The following is a 22,335-nucleotide window of genomic DNA, read 5'->3' on the forward strand; positions in this document are numbered from 1 at the left end:
ATCGCATGTGACCCACACAGTTTGAAATATTTGCTATCTGGCCCTTTACAGAAAAAGTTTGACATCTGTGCTAAGGCCTCACAGCAGTAGCAAATGTAGGAGGCAGCTACGCCTCTGTGGGAACAAAAGTTGGAATTATTAAAACTTACACACTTAACGAAGAGGCCCAAGGGACTGAGACCCAAACCCCGAGGTGGGGGTGATGAAGCTGGTTCCACAGCAGTAGAAAACCTGCACCCTCGTACCCTCTTGGTGCAGCCCAACATAAAGGCAGTTTACAAAGCAAACATGTGCTTTGCCCCCAAATCATAACACGGACTATAGAGGAGCAGGTTGGGAGCAAAGAGATAATGACACAGGAAGCTCTCCCTGACCTTCGGGATGGGCTCGGTGCCCTCTGTCATATCTTGATTGTATCTTTTCTCCGTAGCACTTACTACAGTTAGTGATCCTAATAGCAAACACTAATACAGCACTTACTATGTGCCAACACAGTTCCAAGTACTTGTCAAGATTTAATCCTCACAAAGGCCCCCCGTGGAAAGACAGACACTCCTATTATCCCCATTTTACAGATAATGAAACTGAGGCACAGAGAAGCAGAATAACTTACTCCAGGTTATATTCAACTAGCAGGTAGGAAAGTGAGACTTTGAACTAGTTTTGTTCCAGGGACTGTGTTCTTTACTCTGTGCTGCCCCTCAGTTTTAGTGTAATGTTTGTGAATCTTGATTTAATGCGTGTCTCCCTCGTTAGACTGGCTTCATGGGGGCTGGCACTGGGCCTCTTTCTGCTGACCACTGGACCCCCCGTGCCTGCCAGAAGGTCTGACACACAGAATGGATGAGTAAATGGACAAGGAATCGGAGTCGCAAAAAGTTAAGCCAACAGTTGTCAGAGCTGGAATTCAAACCCAGGTCTGCATCCCGGCCCATATTCTTCCCATCATGAGCTGGCAGACAAGTGCTTGCCAGCCAGTGATACATGAGGTTCTGCTGATGGCCTGGCGGCACTGTAAATTCATCCCCGCTCTCTGTGTTTTGAACAAATGATAGTGTTCCTTGTGGTCTCAGAGTTATCCAGACTGTGTGACCAGCTGTAATTCCCCGTTCCCTGATCATGCAGCGTGAGAGAACTCACTGTACTCCGTAAATACAGTCCCCAAGCCCAGGGAGCTGGGGTTTCCAGCAGAGCTCTCTCACATGTACTGTGTTAACTAACCGTACTTAGTTCTGGTGAGGAGTTCGGCAATGGGGGAGGGATTCTTGTACTTTTTATTCCATATACTATGCAAGTATTTGGATTTCTTTTACAATGAGCATACTCAAGAAAAATATTTTTTTTAAAATACTGAACAAATGGTGTTTCTTCTGGCAAATTTGAGCAAATCGGATGGTGCTCATAACGTCAGGACATTTTTTCCCCTTAGCACGTCATCTTTAACTCCTGTCTGCCTCTCTGGTCTTATCTCCTCTCTACCCCACATGGTCCAAATACTCGCCGGGCTCCGTGTGCTGCGTTTTCTCTTCTCTCTGTGCCTTTTGTGTTCGCTGTGTAGTAAAACCAACATCCCCATCACGTGTATGAGCACTCCATGATCTGACCCCAACGCTGCCCACTGGCCCTTCTGTTCCTCTGTCTCATGCCAGGTAGCCGCTCAGAGGAATTGCAAGGAACTAACAGAGAGAGGCAGAAGAGTGGTAGGTTTTACAAACATTTATTCATTCAGTTAACCTTTTAACCAACTACCTCAGGTCACATTGTTAATGAGAGGTGGAGCCAGAACTTGAATACAAACAGCCTAGCTTCAGAGTCTCTGCTCAAAGAGGGAGTGGATGGGAATAGCTGAAAGACTCCAAAGACAAAGCCAGGATGCTATTCTGTGATGGGTCAAGTTGCCACATGAAAAGGAAGGCCTCTCTCTCAGTTGACGATGGCAGCTGGAGCCAGGAACAAGAGAAGCTGCACCAAGAAATGAGATGAGAGATAAGAAAACATTAAAAATATGGACAGAAGGAGTAAAAGACTAGACAGAAAAGGTGGTGTGAGGGCGGTGTGAAGTAGGAAAACCATAGAACAGAACTGGCAGAAAGAAAAGAAACACAATCTCAGTGTTTACCGAATTGTGGTCCATAGACCTCCTTAGCTCTTAAGAACAAGGCAGTTGTCCTGGCCCCACTCTGGACTGAATCAGAAATCTATCACATCTACCAGAAAGCCACATGTTTTAACAAACACCGTGAGGCATTCTCATTTCATGAGAGCACTTGGTGAGCAGCAAACAGCCTTGTGCAACCCCACAACCCTGTAGGCACCACAGGATAGGATGGGGTCTTCCTTTAATCTATATGCAATGGCAGAGAAGTGGGCAGTACATTGTGTAATGCTTCCCATTGACAGGAGGATCTAGAATGAGAACCCAGAATACTGCGCTTTAATTCTAGCTCTGTCACAAAACAGCAGTGTGACCATTGGCAGACAATTTCTCTGCAGTCTCAGATTTCTCCTCTATCAAGGGGTTAGGTCAAACTGGATCGGTGAAAGCTATCTGAAACATGTTCTTCCACCCACGTCCTCCACATGTCCTGTGACCTTCCACATCCTCCCCTGGCCATGGCAGACATTATTGCTCAATCATGACACTCCTAGCTGCGCTCTGATGTGGCTCACCAGTGTTTCACTCAGCGACCCAGGCATCCATTAACAATTGCTTCAAGTTGGCTTCCAGTTGAAACTTACTTACCTCTAGACTGGATGATCCACAAAGTTCCTGTAAGCTCTGAAAATTCATAGCTCTCTAAAGGATAAAATTAATTTTATTTTTTGCTCTAATGAGTTCATTTTCATTTATATGAAAATTCATTCAACAAATATTCTAATATTTAATAGTTCAATATTCTGACTTTTTTGTCTCATGCAGAACTTCCCTCTTCCAATTACTCCAATCTAGATTATAATTATGATTTGAATGTTGCTGTCCTAAAAAACCCTTTAAATCTCCATTATTAAATTATGCTAAGAGGTTAGACTTACTTGACCTTAAACTTATGTTTTAGGTCAGCTTGAATTTGAAGATAGCTCTATTCACACATACAAGCTTAAAGAAATTTCCCATTTTAAAATAAAAAGTGAGGGAGGGAGGGTAAGTTGTGAAGAAAGCCCTGAATTTAAAATATTTTAGGGAAAAAAATAAATAAAAACTTTCCGATGTGATGAAATCAGCCCCAGACTGTTGATTACTCAAAAGAAATTCTCATGCCAACTGTAAACAATTCTAAGTTCTACATTTTAGTTTAAGAATTCTGAGAATCATGCTTACAAATTGCTAAGACTAATGGGGGGGGGGGGCTCTTTAAAATATGATGCAGTTGACCCTTATTGGGTCTCAAGTCCCATGAATTCTATGCCAATGAAAACATTGTTTTTCTTTCCATTGAACTGGGTAGAAATTCTTGAAAATGATGATACTGCTTCGTTTATTAACCTCAAAAAATGTTGTGTCAGAATGGGAAATGAATATTTCAAGTAGGTTAACAATTTTCCCAAAGCAATTATGGAGAAATCTGGAGTTGGTCTGAATAGATGGTTTTGATACCAATCTGGACTCAAAACAGAAACATTTTGGTTCTGGATGCTCTGTTGTGAGGCCTGGAAGACTTCCCTTGACATTAACTGTGCCCTGGACCCAAAGCCAGACCTAACTTCCGAGGAGGCTTAGTCAGGAGCTTGGACTATGTTGCATTATTTTTTTTTAATTTGTTTTTTCATTTATTTTTTTAAATGTGTTTTTATTTATTTTAGAGAGAGAGAGGAAGAAATAGGGATATAGAGTAGAAACATCCATGAGAGAGAAACATCAATTGGCTGCCTCCTGCATGCCCTCTACTGGGGTTTGAGCTTGCAATCTGGGCATGTGCCCCAACCAGAAATTGAACCTGTGACCTCTTTGTTCATGGGTCCATGCTCAATCACTGCATGACATTGGCCAACCCCTGTGTTGCATTATTTAACCAATTACAAGGCCTGAGAAATCTCTTACTTTGGTGGGGAGATGTACCGGACTAGTGGCCCTTGATCAGATGTAGCCCATTATGTAAAACCTCGGGAAATTGGACTGAGGCTCTAGACTCTACAGGGTAGAACTAGCAAAATGCCTGAATTATGAAATATTTGACCAGAAAAAGATGTATTAAGATACACAAGTAGCTGAAACTAACTCCTCAAAGTGTATTCCCAGATGAAGGTGCCATAAGGTGACTCCCTTTGTAAGCAGCAGCATCAACGTGCAAATGAATGGTGTGATCAGCTTCCTTAAGTGGGTGTTACCTTGCATGTGACCAACTCCTGTGACTACATGGCATTGTGCAAAGTCCCTTACAAAAAGCCTGATGTATTAGCAAAGAAAAGACCTATATTCTAACATATTAGAAAAGACCCTAAAAGGAGGCAATATGACAACAGCTAACAGTGGTCACTGATGCCTTAAATTTATGCCTAAACTCTCTGATCTTGAGTTGGTTCATCTGTAAAATGGAGCCATGGCTGCTGCCCCATTTACCTCACAAGGAGTCTCAGCTCCTCCTGGTCTTCCTCTTGCTCCTGCCACCCTGGTCACACTTGCTGTACCTCTGGCCTTCTTGCTTTACCAGCTCTGTTGTGCTTTGCCTTCTGCCTAGAACCTGGTTCCCCCAGTTAGCTGCATGGCAAACTCCCCCACCTCCTTCAAGTCTCACCTGCTCAGAGGCCAACCTTGACCAACCTCTTCAATACCATGACCTGTTCTCCCCCATGTCACACTCCAGATCTTTCATATCCCACTTGACTTTCCTTCCTTAGCGCTTACCACTAACACACCTCTTTGCTAACTTATTGTGTTTATTACATATTATCTGTCTCCAAAATGGAATATCCTTTAAAGTAGAGATCTTTGTGTCATATTTTATTGATGTTGTATCTAGAACAGTGCCTGGCACTGAAGAAAGGCACTCAATACATATTTTTTAAATGGATAAATGAAAGCTAAGCCGCCAAACAACCAGAAAAGCCTCTGAAACACAACTCATTTGTTTTATTCTAAGGGCAGCCCGAGTCCCTTTCCTAAAGCTTATTGGCTCTTATTTTTAGATACCATCCCAACCAAAAGGCCCCTGGTTCCCCAGTTCACAACCATGTTAGAAAATAGAACAGCCTAAAAGATGGCAGTATGACAGCAGCTAGCATGATTGCTGACAGTGTGGCAATAAGGAGGACATTGAAAACTTAAAAACAGCTGGAAAAATGAAAGGTTATATGTCTGAGACCATTTTATGAAGGCAGATAGCTACAGAGGACTTAAGTCACATGAAATGATATGTACTTATTGTGTTTAGATAACCACTGTAGTCATGAAGATAAAATTGGATCATGTTGCCTTGGCCAGTATGACTCAGTTGGTTGGAACATCGTCCTGTGCACTGAAGGGTCACAGGTTTGATTCCCAGTCAGAGCACGTGCCCAGGCTCAAACCCCAGTACAGGGTGTACAGGAAGCAACCGATCAATGTTTCTCTCTTACATCGATGTTTCTGTCTCTCTTTCCCTCTCCCTTCCTCTCTCTCTAAAACTGAAGGAAAACATGTCCTCAGGTGAGAATAAAAAAAAATTGAATCATGTTCATTAAGCTACTTAGACGAAGTAGGAATATGTCATATAGTGCAGTGAGTAAAACATTTATTGAACATCTAGTAGGTGTCAGGCATTGTGCTAAGTGCTAGAGATTTAAAGAAAGATATGTTTGTACTCTAGGGAGTGAAACATATATTGTAAGCAATTTTATTTTAAAATGTTCAAAAATATTGAAACTTCATAGGGGATGATTAATTACACTGGAAAATATACTTATATGGAAGAGCTCATCCCCTGGATCAGTGATTCGTTGTTATGAATTATTATGAATCCCAAACTTGGAAGAGCATTCGTCAGCTAATCAAGCTTACACCAAAGGGATAAATTTGCTGCCCGAATTAATGTATGGTATTTAATCCAAACCCTTCCTTCTCTCCCCTTCCAAGAGGTAGCATGTTGACAAGTAAGGCCAAATTTGGCAACCAGAAGGAAACTGACATTAGTTTTAACCATAGTTTTAACACTCAATTTAACACTCTATTATGCAGTTTCAGTGGCATTTTATAATATTCATATGAATAGATTTTTTACCAACAAGATTCAAAATTTCTTAACATTAGAAACAAGGTCACATATGTGTCCAGGTCAGTGTTGTGTGTGTTCAGATTTCGATTCAGCTCATATTTATTCGTTGTCTCCTATATGCGAGCTCCGTGCAAGTCATTTTTCAGGTTATATCATTTAATCCTTATATTGTTTCTCAAAGAATCTTGTGATGGAGATATTATTGCCACAATTTGTGTAGTGAGGAAATAAACGTTATGCTAAGTAGATTTATGATTTATGTTAAGTAACTTGTGAGCCTACATCTTACAGTGGATTTGAATTCAGGTCCTGGACTGTGGGTCCAGTGATGTTGAATAATGGGTTTTAGCCATGCCCATCCTTCCTCTTCTACTGAAGTTAGTTTAATATCATCTCAGAATCTTTTTTAGATTTTGGATTATTTATTTTTCTTTTGTCATTTGGACCCTAACTTGTAGATCAAGTCTCACATCTGTGCTACAGCTTAGCACCCAAAATAGAAATGTTATATGTTTTGATCCAGAGTGTATTTTTCTTTATCCTTTGGTTATTTTTTCTTTCCTACTCACATAGCTTGTGGTGAAATTATTTTCCTTAGACGTTCCTACTAAAATAATTTGCCTTTGGGTAGAGGCCAAGTGCAGACCATTTTCAGTTCCCTACAAGATTGTTTTTCTAAGCAGTGCTAGCAAAGAATTCTTGTGTCTTACAATGGGCATTTGTAAATTGGTTACTTGGGGCAATCAATGCTAGAATATAGTCTCTTTTCAAAACCTTTTATCGTCTACACCTACCCTTAGGAAACAACCCAATAACTAGGCAGAAAACAAGAGCAATGACCCAAAAGCTCACACCTATTACCATTTCCAGATTCATGTAACAGTTTGTTTCCTTTGCGTTGAGTTTGACATTTTCATGAGGCTATTTAATGTTCCACTTTTTACATAGCTGTGGATAAAAATTGCTTCTTACCTTACAGGCAAATAAGAATTGGAAAGAAGAACCTTCAAACTTAATAAAATAATCATATGGCTTACATCAGTCGAGCACTCACCTTGTGCCAGAAATAATGCAAAGTGCTTTATCCGTATTATTATGGTTAAGACTTACAACCCCATGTGGTAGATAATTTTCTTCATAAAAAAATAGAAGAGCCAACACTCAAAGAAATAATTTGTCTCTAAGATCACTCAGCTATAATAAATGTCGGATCCAGGACTCAAATCCAAATCAGACTGCCTCCAGAACGCTTGTTCTTCATCTTTTTAAAAATAAACCTTTATTTTAGAATATTTGAAAATTTCAGAAAAGTTACAGAGGTAGTACAGAGCGTTCGTGTATACCCGTTACCCAGTTTCTCCTCGTGTTCACACCTTACATTTCCGTGGTATATTTGTCAAAACTAACAAACTGAGGTTGGAAAATGACTATTAACTAAACTCCAGACTTTATGCAGATTTCGCCAGTTTTTCTGCTAAGGTCCCTTTTCGGTTCCAGGATCCAATCCAGGGTACCACATGGTATTTGGTTACAATGCCCACCCCCTACCCAAAATCTGTCTAGTCTGTGGCAGTTTCTCAATCTTTCCTTATTTTTAATGACCTTGACAGTCTTGAAAAGTACTCGCCAGGTATTTTGTAGAATGTCCCCCAGATGTTTTCTCATGGTTAGACTGGGGTTATGAGTTTTTCAAAAGAATATCATAGAGAGAGAACCCTTGCTGGTAACCACTTCCTGACACTGTGTCACCTATATTACAGGTAGGAAGCCTATTTCTATTTACCATTCTATCAAAGAATGAACTATAACTCTAGTGTGAATTGGAAAAGGGGGGGTCATTTAAAAAAATAATATAATATAATTAAAAATCTCATGATGACTTCCTTTTTTCCATATTGAAGGTTGACAGTTTAGTAATGAATGTCAGCACTGGGAAGTTCCTAATGAAGTGATGTTTCATGTGAAGAGATGTTCCAATATTTTCATGTTGGAAATATTTCCAAGAGAAGTAATCCTAAATATGGCTAAAGTTTTATTTAGAAAAATGTCTTTAGTGCTATTTATGATAATAAAATATTTAAAAACTAGCATAAATGCCTAACTACAGAGGAATGTTTACCCTCAATTTACAGCATATCTCCATAATGGTATATTATACAGTCTTTTAAAATGATGTTTGTAAAAGGTGGGTAAATAGTATAGATAATATTTAGTGGAAAAAGCAAGCCACAGCATTGCATGTTTGTTACAGTCACAGCTAACAATATGTGCATTGTCCATAAATGTCTAGAAGAAACTATTCCAAAATGTCAGCACTGGTTATCTTTGGGTGGTAGGATGTATGTTTTCTTGTGTTTTAAAAAAAAATCTTTTCAAAGGATTATACTCTTAAACCACTACAAGAACATTTTGTAATTTTAAGAAGTGATTACAGCCCTAACCGGTTTGGCTTAGCGGATAGAGCGTCGGCCTGCGGACTCAAAGGTCCCAGGTTTGATTCCGGTCAAGGGCATGTACCTTGGTTGCGGGCACATCCCCAGTGGGGAGTGTGCAGGAGGCAGCTGATCGGTGTTTCTCTCATCGATGTTTCTAAACTCTCTATCCCTCTCCCCTCCTCTCTGTAAAAAATCAATAAAATATATTTTTAAAAAAAGAAGTGATTACACAGAAGAATCCTTGAGAGCAAGACACATGAATTAGGCTCCATTCTGTCCCTAACCCCTAAGCCAAGGTCAGGATGCTAACATTCCCTGGGTGTGGGGAGTTGAGGAGAGGAAGGAGGTACTCCACTGCTTCCCACCATCAACACCCCGCATGTACACACTCCCCACCTCAATGGCCCTCCGAAGGCAAGGTGCATACCTGCAGCAACTTGACTCTAGACCAGTGGTTCTCAACCTTCCTAATGCCGCGACCCTTTCATACAGTTCCTCATGTTGTGGTGACCCCCAACCATAAAATTATTTTCGTTGCTACTTCATAACTGTAATTTTGCTACTGTTATGAATCGTAATGTAAATATCTGATATGCAGGATGTATTTTCATTGTTACAAATTGAACATAATTAAAGCATAGTGATTAATCACAAAAACAATATGTAATTATATATGTGTTTTCCGATGGTCTTAGGCGACCCCCTGTGAAAGGGTCATTCGACCCCGAAAGGGGTCGCGACCCACAGGTTGAGAACCGCGGCTCTAGACTGAGACAGAGGTGGGTACTTCCTAGCTCTGTGATCTTGAATCAAGGAGCAGTATAAAGAAGTGGCTAAATGAAGTCCCACTGCCTGGATTTGAACCTGGGCAGTTCATTTAAATCTCTGTGTTTCCATTTCCTCATCTATTAAATGGGAATACTAACAGAATATACCTTATAAGATTTGGGGGAGGAGAAAATAAGTTAATATATGCCTGGCACTTGGTAGGTACTCAGTGCATGGTATTGAATATGGTGGCTTATAATTGAACATTGATTTCTATTCAGCAGGAATTTGAGAATCATCTACTAAATGGTTTCTCAGGTAACCTCTAGCTCTGAAATGTTATAATTCCAATTATCCAGAGGCTACAGCTTCTCAGACTATGACTCTGAAAAATATGTGTAGGGTCCAAATGCAGCCAGAATCTAACACCCATTTGTGGGGGAGAATTGTATATAAATTCCAGCTCTGATTTCTGAAAGTCAGGAAAGCATGTCCCCAAAGGACATCCATCTGAAGGCCATAGCTGTTGATGTCTCATGCTGAAAAGAAGAATTTGGTCTTGCCAGAGTGGCGGTGTCTTACAGCCAACAACCCTAAATGTTCTCTTGGGGCCACGTGTGACATGATTTAACATTTTAGACATTTTATAAAGAAGTAGCTCATTAAATCATTTGAAGAGGTAAGTGCTATGGAACTGGGAGTGCCAAACCCTTAATATTTAATATAATATTGAGAATAATAAGAAAAGTGCCTTGAGCTGTTCATAGGTTAGTGGATACAGAGAAGCTATTGAAAAGCTTCATTTCCAGAGCACTTAATTCAGGGAAGTGTTTGGCAAGCAAAGTGAATACTTGGGTTTGAGGACTTAACTTGGGGAGACTACAAGAAAACATACTTAGGCACTTGGTTGGTGACCATTGCCAAGAAGCTGGGAAGACATGGAACTGAGGTCCAAGGGAAGAGCACCACTCCTAGGATTGGGAGACCTGGGTCTCCCAGGGAAGGTTGTTCTTGCTTTGGGAGCCTTTGGTGTCCAACCTGGCCCCCTGAGGATTCAGACAGAAAGGAAAACAGATGGGGCAAAGAGGGTCTTGAATTCACAGCAAGTACGTGATCCAGCCTCTGTGTTTGGGATTTAAAACAGTCCCCAGTCCGGTCAGTGTAAGAGAGGATGAGTTTATAACTTCAATGTGAGTAGTGGAAGTAACGTTTACACCGCCTCTGGTGGTGTAATGGTCCATGGAGCTACGCACACATGGGTTTGGATTCCAGACCCAACATTTATAAGCTGGAAGACTGGGGCAAATTACTTAAGCTGTCTGTTCCCCAGATCCTTTTTATAGGTGCTGGGAAGCTTGTGTGAGACTCAAAGTGCTGAGCACAGTGCTAGGCACATAGTGAAATGGTAGCTATTGGTGTACTATTCTTTTTTCTTTTTAAAAACATATTCTATTGATTTTTTACAGAGAGGAAGGGAGAGGGATAGAGTTAGAAACATCAATGGGAGAGAAACATCAATCAGCTGCCTCTTGCACACCTCCCACTGGGGATGTGCCCGCAACCAAGGTACATGCCCTTGGCCGGAACCGAACCTGGGACTTTCAGTCCACAGGCTGACACTCTATCCACTGAGCCAAACGGGTCAGGGCTGGTGTACTATTCTTGATCCTGACAGCATCCCTTTGAGGTGGTTGCTGTTAAGTCCCTATTTTAAAGATGAGGAAACTGAGGTTTAGAGAAGCTGAGTAGTTTGATTAAGATCAGGCCTATAGAGGCAGAGGAAGAGCCAACATTCAAAGCCCCATCTTCAGACATAACTTTAGCGTCTCTGATTGCATGACAAGGTATGCCTTGTTCTGAACGCAGCACCAACCAGATATTTCTATCAGCCAAACAGCAAGTGTGTTTTGAGCAGCTATTTCTCTTTGAGTGTGAACTTGGGAAGCCAAGGGGTAACAACTCACCCCAGAGGCTCTGGCAAAGTGGTCTAGGCTCTGAGTTATGCCGTCCCAGGTTCTGATCCAGACCACAAGCAGTTAAATGGCCAATGAGAATGGGCCAGAAGTGTGACCAGGCATATGAGTCCCCATAGTTACAGGTCGTAGGGTCGGGGAAGAGACTGAGGCCCAAGTTCAGGACAGCGTCTGGGAAGTCTGCTTGGCTTGGTGCAGTGCCCGGCGTTAGGGGCAGCCCAGACCCAGCACCACAGCTGCCTGAAACTGGACTGTCTGAGGTCTTCCACGGTGCCCTGGCCTTTCTGACCAACAGTTGGTTCTGTTTTGTTCAGCGAAACACTTATTTCTTATTGTCGGCCCATCACTGTCTGGGTTTTGAGTTGTAGCAAGTCCTCATCATTCCCCCCAACAAAAGCAGACACACTTTCAGTCATTATTCACACTTGTGAACACAGATTTCCACATCCTCCCCAATCTGCTTAGAATAGCAGACAAGTGCCCGTCTCCCATGCAGTCTGAAAGGAACACAGCATGCCAGCCGATTCAAGCATTCCCACCACCTGTGGCCACCCCTGGCAGAGAGGGGCCCAGTTTCCCTGCTCAACGGCCACAAACAGGAGACTGAGTAGATATTGGAGCCACCGAGTCCAAGGTCTGAGTCCCCCAGGCTGGGCCTCCCAGGGACTCTTGGAATGGAAAGTGGCATGTCTTTCTAGCAATCTGAGCTCTGCTGCACCTCCCAGTTTGTGCACTCACCCCTCGCCCAGTACACACTCTGACCCCCACACTGGCTAGTCCTACCCCAGATGTTTAGGTCCAATTTAAATGCCCCTTCCCAGAGCAGGATCAAGAGGAACACTTCTTTCCTTTGAGCCTTTAAGGTATTTGGTTTCTGCTTATTAATCACTGTCTTTATTATGAAATATTTCAGACATAGAAAATGTATAAATATAGAGAATATCTATGCGCCAATCACCCAGCTTGAGGAAGGAAACATTCTAAATACATTTGATGTTCACTCTGCTCCCCTCCCTGATCATGTACCCTCCCTTTTCACCACCCCAATGTAATCAGTATAACAACATTGGTGTTTAATTTTTCCCATGCTTGCTTTAATACCTTTAATATATAGAGATATTTTCTTAAATTATAGACTTTTGTGTATGTTTAAACATCTTAGCAATTACATCACATGTAGTTGTCCTTCAGCTTTCTCATTTCTGTGATGGGTTTGGTGCTAGTACCTACACTCAACAGGTTGTTGTGAGGACTGACTGAGTTAACACATGCAAAGCACATAAGGTAATGCCTGATACTTAGTGTTAAATAAATGTTAGCTATTACTGGTATTTTTCCACTTATCCATGTTGTACATTTAGTATCACACCACTTATTTTAACCACTATACTAGTACATATATATATGTACTAGTATGTATATATATATATTCCATTGTATCAGTAAACTTAAATATACTTCTCCACGACTTGGTTGATGAGCATTTAGTTGTTCATTTAGGTTTTGCTATGAGGAACAGTTTTGCCATCAACATTCTTGCACATGTCTCAAGTTTTTCTGACTTATGTGAAGAGTGTGGAATTGCTGGTATGTATCTTCAATATATTTAAATCGCTTTTGACTTGTAATGGTGTGTGTGCATGTACACACATACACACACGCACACACACGTATGTGCATGCATGCGCACAAATCTTTTCTTTCTAGCAGACTGTAAACTCTTAGAAGACAGGTTTAGTGGCCTTCAGTCATTCATTGATTCACTTAGCAAATACGTATTCAGCAGCCAGTACAGGCAGCATAGAGGTCTAGGTGACAGGATGCAAACATTAACGGCATGGATTGTCTCCCAGGGGTCTCTTCTCTGGGAGACACTCTCAGGACATGTCGGATTGGTGGTCATTTCAGAGGAGAAGGTTTTCACTGAATATTTGAGTAAGATTCTCAGTCTTACCCTTCATCAATGGCACCGCTTGCCAGTTGAATGCCTGGAACTAGTGATTAATCTGGACTCCAGTTTCTGCTGATGAGAACACAATATTTTATTGTGTTCAAAAGCACCCACCAGAGTACCAGTCCCAGCAACACCATATATGAACTGCGTGAACTTGTACGAAGGATTCGACGTCACTAAGTTCCTGCTTCCTGGTCTGGAAATGGTGCTAATAATAGTATCTATCTAAAAGGGGCTTGTGAGATTACATGAAAAATTGAATTAAGGTATTTAGCACAGTGCCTGGAACCAAATAAGTGCTGAACAACTGGTGGCTATAATGATCATGTTGAATATGTCATCCATTAACCAAAAGAGCTGTGCCTTTTAGGAATCAGCACAGCGGGAAGTCTTTACGGTACTTGTGCTTCCTTCATTGCACTGGGAACCATCAGCCTGTTACCTAATTTGACATTTTAGAATATTACCAGTTACTCCCTCTTCTATATGAATGTATGTTCACGATATATTTGATCTCGGCCTTTATTTAGAAGAATGGAGGTACTTTGTTTTGTTTTTTAATTTTTTCATCCCATAAATTTGGCTGTAATTAACAGAAAGAACTGATAACTCCCTGTGTTCCTCTCCACTCCCTCCTCTGCTCCCTCCACCCCCAGACTGCCAACCCCCGGAGCTCTGCTGGCAGCTGCACACTTGAACCCCTAGAGGGAGCTTAGTGGTATGTGAGTCAATAGCTCAACCTATGGGTTAAAACTGCCTTTAAACCATAACTGAAAACATGCGAGTGGATCCTCAGAGAAAAATTCCAGCATCATTTCCCAAAATAGATTCCGACACTGCCCAGATAGATTCCATCACATGCATTCTTCATTTTACTGGAACTGGATTTCATTTCAGAGTGGTCTCCAGCTCCCCACAGTGGCCCCTCCTAGGAATTTTTCCTAAATTAAGCAAGCGTGCCTGGACTCTGAGGGACACATAGGCCTTATCTTTTGGCTGCCGCGTTGTCCCTCTGCAAGAAACAGGCATAACATTTCACAAATAATGAGCTGCAGCTGAACTTTAATCTGCTGCATCCATGGCAGAAGGCTTAAAACATTTCTTGTCTAAGAAATACCCTCTGTTATTTTTACTTTTTTGCAAGTGTAACCTTATATTTAAGGAGTGTACTGCTTCTGCTAGAATTAATCAGGTCTGAATAACATGTATTTATATTCCCCAAAAACAACAGCCTGGTGCCAAACACTTGGGAAATAACCTGATAGGTGTATTAGGCTTGTAGGTACAGTCATGGCACAGTCCTCTTCCTAGGATGCCAGAAAGAATGATTCTGGGACCCCAGTCCACTGGAGCACAGAAAGGATATGAGAGGCCTCCTCAAGAATTAGAAGGGCCATCAGTAGAATGGGGAGTAGATGTATTCTGCATCTCCAGTAGACAGACCAACAGCATATAAGTCGAGTTCATTGCAATATCAACTTTTGCTCAGTGTAAAGAAAAGCTTTTTAAAAACCCTGACTTTTCCATGTCTAGAAGTGCTTGATTGGAAGCTGAAAAAAACATCTATCCAGGATTCTGCAGAAGGGGGTGGTGGGAAGGACCAACTCTAAGATGCTGTAAATCTCTTATGGGAATTCGACTTACTTTCCATGTTGCCCTTTTTCTAATGATATTGACTTGACTCTTTGGGGATATTTTTCTTCTGTAGTGAAAGCTGTATCTCTTAACTCACTGATGTTATAGACTGCTATGGAACCAGAGAGGAAAGAATACCTAACAACGTGTATGGTGGGAAACAAAAGAGAGGAAGGGATTAAGGAAGGTTTCATAGACCTGAGAGCATTGAAGGATGAGAAGAGTTAGGGAAAGTTGGGGTCTTCCAAGGCAAAGGTCTGAGAAGATAAAAGATCTTGGTTTATTCAAGAGATGTTTTCTGGAGTGTCTTAACTTAGTATTACAAGGGTAATGGTTAACACCATAAGAAGTAGAAGTTAATATGTAGGGGTGATATCCAAAATATTTATTCAACTGTATGCTTTGGGTCTAAGCCAATCAAAGTGGAGACCAGCCACTTCACAGAGCTGCTAGAATACAGGTAAATGTCAATTCAACCAATACATCTGACATTTTGTCCAGAATATCCCAACTAAGGAGTAGCAAATCACAATTGCAATTTAGAGAGATCACGGTGAGAGGAGAATGGATTGCTGAAATTTTTAATGACTGTGAAAGTGATGAGGTAAATAGGATTTATTCAGCAAGTTTCAAGAAGCAATGCTTCATGAAACCATAAACCCAGCCATGAAAAATAAGCCTATCCTTTGGTCCAGAACAGCAACAACAACAAAACTCACAATGTGCCAAAACGAAAATCAAGCTGTTGGTTTACAAGAAATGTAACCCTAACTCCTTCTCTTGTTGTTGGTGCCAGACTGGTTTTCAGGCAAAGCCTGGCTTGGCATGGATTCTTGAGTGAATTTGCTGAAAACAGCAACCTCACATGTTTATACTTCTTTCCCCTGGTGACACATGGATTAGAAAAAGAAGTAGGATGATTAAGGCAGGGAGGGGAAGCATCAGATAATCCAAAGCCAGACAAATGACCTCCAAGTCAAAATTAGTTAACCAACCAAAGTCAGCATGTCATTCCACCAAAATTCCCCCACTTTATCTACAGGGACAGTCATCAGCTCTGTGGAATATCAGTCAGTTCCCAGTGGGTAATGGAGACTGTTCTCATCATCCCCGTGTGACAACATGAGGCCTGAGCAGCATTTGGTGAACTTCAGTCACTGGGTTTGCTGGGGATATTTGGGGGGACTGTCAAGCTCATGGGGGAACACAGGGAATCCTGTGTAGTGGCATGTGTGAGCACTAAAAGGAGCCTGGAATAGCTTCCCTAAAGGGCCAGCACTGATGGATTCTTTAGGGTCAAGCCTGGGGTTTCATCTGAGAGGCACTTGTGTGTGTGTGGCTATAAATGGCTAGAGACACTCCCTTCCCTTTGCTGTGTACAAAGAGAACCTTAATGAGGCATGTCCCTGAGATATCTTCCCAAACTCCAGCTCAACCTAGTATGTCAAAGGCCTGAGGAAATGAGCCTTAGTCTCCTCCTCTATAAAATCAATCCTCACTTAACCTATGGGATTGCTGTTGCCTTCTCATAAGATAATAGACAACAACGGATACATTGGTCATTGCTATGTAAGGGTCACATGATAGTGTTGTCTTTGTTATTCTCAAATGAGCTCAGATAGCATTGGGGAGGGAGGAGAGGTGAAGTCTTCTCTCTGTGACCTAGAGTGGACCCCCAGATCCTTCAATGGGAGGGACATACATGGGCTTCCAAAGCTCTTAGAAAATCAGTGCAGTGGAGAAATAGTCAAATCCTTCTGGGCAGTTGTGGGAGGCCCAAGGGACAGGGAGGGAGGTGAACTCAGGGAAGAGAAAATTATTCAAAGAGTCCTGCAGGAAGAGATTTGAAGTGAAAAATCTGGCCTTTTGGAGTCATGCTGTCTGGGTTTGAGCCCCAGCTAACTCCTTCCTCTCTGGCTGTATGGCCACAGAAAGTTACTTGTCCATCCCATCTGTAAAGCGGGCACGATTTTTAAAGGGTTGTTACAGAGATTTAAAATAATGTAGTTAAATAGAACCTAAAATAGTAAACATCAGTGAATAATGACTATTACTAAGAACCACTGAGTTCAATGTAATTTAATGAAAAATACTTATTCATGCAAATATTTATATGTGGAATTTTTAAAAAGTCAAAAGAGAGTAAAAAAGCGGTTGCCAAGGGCTGGGGTGTGGGGGAAATATAGATGGGTACAAATCTTCAATTATAAAATGAATAAGGTCTGAGGATCTAATCTATATCAGGTAACTGTAGTTGATAACACTGTATGTATAACTAAAATCTGCTGAGAGTAGAACTTAGGTGTTCTCACACACACAATAAAGGATAAATAAGCATATGAGGGGAATCTGTATATGTATATAAAATCACATTGTACATTTTAAATATATTACAGTTTTGCCAATTATACCTCAATAAAGCTGAAAAAAGTACATGTTCATGGTAGAAATGCCAGTTCATGGACTGTCAGGGCTTGAAGGAACTCTGTGTTCACTAATTAACAGATGAGGATGCTGAGGCCTAGAGAGGCTGGCTCAGGGTCACACAGCTATGGGTGACAAAGTTGAGCCCCCAACAGAAATCTTCAAAAGCAAGAGTAGTTTCCTCCCTATCACGCCCCTAAGATGCTTCCCAGGATCAACACCTGGTTAGACACCTCAGATCCCTGACCCAGAAGCATATCCAGCCTCTGAGCACTTGTGGAACAGTATGTGCAGATGCTCCAAGGGGCAGCAGAGGTGTTGAGGCTACACATGTTCCACAGAGTAGACTTCATGGAGCTGGGAAGGGGTGGACATGGGGCTGGCAACAGGCCTGTTGTCAGTACATGTCTAGTGGTCCTCCCTCTCTCTCCAGCAGCAAGATATGTGACTGCCATGGTTTGGTCTCCACTTCCCCTCATAGTCCTTTAGCCAGAAATAGTCAGATGGCCCCATTCTAGCTGCAAGGGAAGCTAGGTGATATGTGGAAATACAGAGACCATGTTGTCAGCTAGTAACTGTTTCTACCACACTGGTCTGGGGGAATTTAAGGAACACTGGGCCAGTAGTTCATTGCTGCTTCTATCATGACCCTGTAAACTTGTTCCTTAGGACTGAATTCCAGATTCTGCTTCCAGTTCCATGCACTAGCACCCTGTGTTCGTATCCCTGCCTTGGAACTATACCTCAAGTCTTACGAATTCAAGTCCTGTTACTGAAAGGAATATATGAGTCTGGGTCTCTGCTTAACCTAATCTGCTTACTACACCTCTATGTACCTGATATTAAATTCCCTGCTCTACACATACCACCTGGCTGTCTGGGCCTCTGCGTTCTGCTGAACTTGCCAGCCAGACTGTTGCCAGAACCTTCTGTTGCCTGTTGCTCTCTTGCTGTGGCTGTTCTCCACAACCTGATCCATTCTGGTTTGACCCCATCCTTAACCAAGACCTGGTTCTGACAGGGAAAAACATAAAGAAAAGGAAGAGAAGGCCCTATAGAAGGAAAGAAAAAGAGAGAGGCAAAGTGATAGAATGAATGAACATTACAGTTAGAATGAGGTTCAAGCCTGATCTCTGTCACTCCCAACCTTCATGACCTCAGCCAAGTCACTGAACCTTTCTGAGACTTCCGTTTCCTCCTCTGTAACTGAAATAGGTAGACCAGATGACTGTTTAGGTCCCTTTTAGTATTGTCATCTTATGATTTTACATGTAGGTAAGAAACCGTAAAGTTTCTTAGACATTTGAGAGTGAGGAATAAGGAGGCTGAAGCATAAGCACTAACTGGGAGGTATTATGGGCTACATTGTGAGTGAGACTACTTAGGAGTTTCCAGTCCTTCTGGTTAAACATTTTCCTGGGCTTTGCTAAGTAAAGCCTGATACCCAGGCCTTCCCAATGGAGAAAGAGGAGAGTTGGCTCTGAATATATTTTATCTGGCTATGATGAAAGTATTAAAATCACATAAGGAGGAAATTTCTAGGGCACTTTACAGCCTGCTCATTTTTGCACTAGTTAGAAGAGACTGGAATTCAGTATGTTCTCAAATTGGCTAAAGAAACCCCATGTCAAAGACCCCTCAATCAATCTGGTTATCATTATTAAAGCATTATGGGGTGGGGTGTGCTTTCCATGGGAAAAAAATGAATAATTCCTTCAAATATGTAATTGCATAGGTTTTGAAATATGAATGCAACTGGTAAGGGAGCTATCAAAGCAGTTCAAGGTACAGTGTGAGTTGTTGGGGTAGGGGGGCGGTGAATATAAGAGAATGTTCAATAACTGAAGGTTCAACTAATTCTGAGGCCAAGGCCTAGGATTGTTAGAATACTTCTTGGAATTCCTAAAAACTGCTGTTCATTAGATAGAGGCATCTGAACCACCTGGACCATATTAGAGTGTCTGGTGCCTAGAGGTGTAGAGAGGGGCCCACCCAGATGTGCTCTCCAACACAGCTGCCCTCCCAAGCACAGTTCGGCTGAGTGCTTCTGTTCCTCTACCCGTGGCATTTCGTTTCAAGAGCAGTGGGCCCTGAGGCTGCCTTGCCACTGAACACAGCAACCCTAACAAGGAGACATCGTCCCATAAGGAAGAGACAGTAGGAAGAGCGAGGACGTCAGATGAACCTTGTGCCAGATCCAAGATTCAAGCCCTCTCCCACTCATGCACTCTGTGACCCTGAGCTGGCACAGTGCCTGGTTCATAGAAGACACTTGGTAAGTCCCTCTTGACCTAAACCATTGAACTAGGGCGATTACTTACTTGATTTGATAGTCAGTTTCCTCCTTATAAGATGGTGTTTAAGAGCACAGGCTTGAAAGGTATAGTAACTGCGATCAGATCCTGACTTTACAAATATTTAACCTCTCTATGCCTCAGTTTCTCCATTTCACAAATGGAGCCAAAAGTGCTTAAAACAGTGCCTGATACATAGTAAGCATGATATATTTATTGATTATAAAGAGAATATTCTGAAAATTTCTTGTACATGATAAACACTCAAAAATATTATATATAACATTTTCATTTTCTTGCTTATACTTTACTTATTTTAAATATATTCTTATTGATTTTAGAGAGGAAGGGAGAGGGAAAGAGAGATAGAAACATCAATGATGAGAGAGAATCATTGATCGGCTGCCTCCTGCATGCCCCTTACTGGGGATGTAGCCCGCAACCTGGGCATGTACCCTTGACCTGAATCAAACTCAAGATCCTTCAGTCCACAGGCCGACACTCTATCCACTGAGCCAAACTGGCTAGGGCTATTTACTTATTTTTATGTATTTCCATATATATTATAAGCCCTTATCACAGTCTTCAACACCTTTCACAGGCCTCCACGAAAAAGAACAAAAATCTCTTCAGCTGACCAAGTACTTTCATGAAAGAGTCTCATTTTATCCTGACTTCAACCCTCACCCCTGCAGGGATCCCACTTTCCCAGCTTGTCCTGGTGGATCCCCTAGGAGAGCTGGCATTTAGCTGGAGACACTTGCCACTGACTTCTGTCCCAGACACATCAGGTCTTAGCGGGACACAGATTTGTCACCAGCAGTTCTGCTACCTTCAAGGGCTACCTTGCAAAGCATGAGAGGTGATTTCACTGTTGCCATCCCTGATTTTGGTGGGGGATTGTTGTCTCCCTGGAGATAAGTACAGTGACTTTGAAACTTGCCATTTGGATGAGAATTTAAATGTCTCTGCAATTTACTTGTGTTTTGTTAGTTGGTGAATACATGGGGATAGAGATGGAAGGGGTAAGTCCTTAAGGAGTGCAACCTCCCCATTAAAGGTTATGAAATTACAAAAAATATTAAACCATGACGCTCAGTGCTGGTGACAAGGCAGTGAGATGGCTACTTAGGTACTACACTGGGGGTTGTAGGTTGCTCCGGCCTTTCTGAAAGTGATTTGGCAAGATCCCTAAAGAGCCTTAAAATTATTTATGCAGTAGCTCCTCCCTCATCTGAAGTTTCACTTTCCACAGCTATTTGCAGTCAACCACAGTCCAAAAATATTAAGTGGAAAATTCCAGATAAACAATTCATCTAACTGACTTATTTCACTGAGCATAATACCCTCTAGGTCCATCCGTTCTGTCACAAGTGGTAAGATTTCATTCTTTTTTATGGCTGAGTAATAATCCATGGTCTATATGAACCATAGCTTTCTTAGACACTCATCTATTGATGAGCATGTTGGTTGCTTCCACATCTTGGCTATTGTAAATAACACTTCAGTGGACATGGGGGTGCACATATTCTTTTAAACGTAGGAAAAGGATATATGTTATAAAATTCATATTGAACTTAGAATCAGATGGAGACCAGGCTTGTGGCCCAGTTCTGCAACCTGCTGGTTGTGTGTTGACATGCCAAAGACTCTGCGGGACTCATATGATATACTAGTATGTGCAAGTGTTGTGTTGTTTTGCAAAATATTAAGCATAAAACCAAACTATGAAATGGTAGCTCTTGTAGCAAGGGGGAACTTGTTGAGAAAGGTGTCCAGAGCACCATAAGATCCTTTCGTAATGGATGCTAAAATTCCCAACAGGTTGGAAATGACCTTCTCAGTTCCTGGAGGGGGCACCTTGTGTGTTTTGGATAGTTTGATGCCTGGCATTTTGCAGGTGCTTACTAACTTTTACTGTGTGAGTAAAGGAGGGTTAAGGAATCGCTGATCTGTTGCCTTAATTTGTCAGAGTACCAGTGAACTGTAACACTGGTATGCAGAAGTGAGTCATTCTCCTGGCAGTGGACCTAACCCATTATCATTGTCACGCAGCTCCTGTGTTCCCTCTTCATAAGGTCACACTGAGTCCTCATAACCCTGTGCAAGGTTTACAGATGAGGAAGCTGAGGCCAATGGAAGATTAAGCAAATTGCCCAAGGTCACATTCTTCAGTACCCATTGGAGCCAGGGTTCAAATGAAGGTCTCTTTGGCTCCTGCATTCTGTGCTCTCCCCCGCTTACTGGGCCTCTTTCCATGGGAGCGACTAGGCAGTATATTCTGCAGGTCTTGCTGAATGTGGGGGCTTCCTGGGTGTTCCAGGCAGGACCGCTCTAACCTTTTCTGTTGTTGCTAGCCAGAAACAAAACTCCCCATCTCCCAATCTGGACAGGAGTTGGGCCAAATGCTCCTTTGTGACTGGTTTCACTGGGAACCCTTAGCTAAATGGCTTATCTCAGATGTGGAGACTGAGCCGGCCACATCCAGCAATTGTCTGTGAAAGCTGCGTCTTCCCTTTGGTTACCAGGAGATTCCCTATGTTTGCCTAATTAGGGCTACAGGCCTCACACTTCTTTCTCCTTGGGTTTAGTCATGAAGTAACCACAGCTGGGGAAGTGCTCCCTGACCTCTCCAATAGCCCGTGCCTCTTGAAGATGAATTCC

At 42.0% G+C, this 22,335-nt stretch overlaps 1 protein-coding gene across 2 annotated transcripts in view; it reads left to right on the plus strand.

The window, feature by feature from the left end:
- The window catches only part of ME3 (malic enzyme 3), a 169,681-nt gene that overhangs the window by 33,354 nt on the left and 113,992 nt on the right, over positions 1–22,335 (plus strand). The gene's annotated exons all lie outside the window — the stretch shown is intronic.

This window comes from Myotis lucifugus, unplaced genomic scaffold (assembly GCF_000147115.1).
Source record: "Myotis lucifugus unplaced genomic scaffold, Myoluc2.0 scaffold_106, whole genome shotgun sequence".
Lineage (NCBI taxonomy): Eukaryota > Metazoa > Chordata > Mammalia > Chiroptera > Vespertilionidae > Myotis > Myotis lucifugus.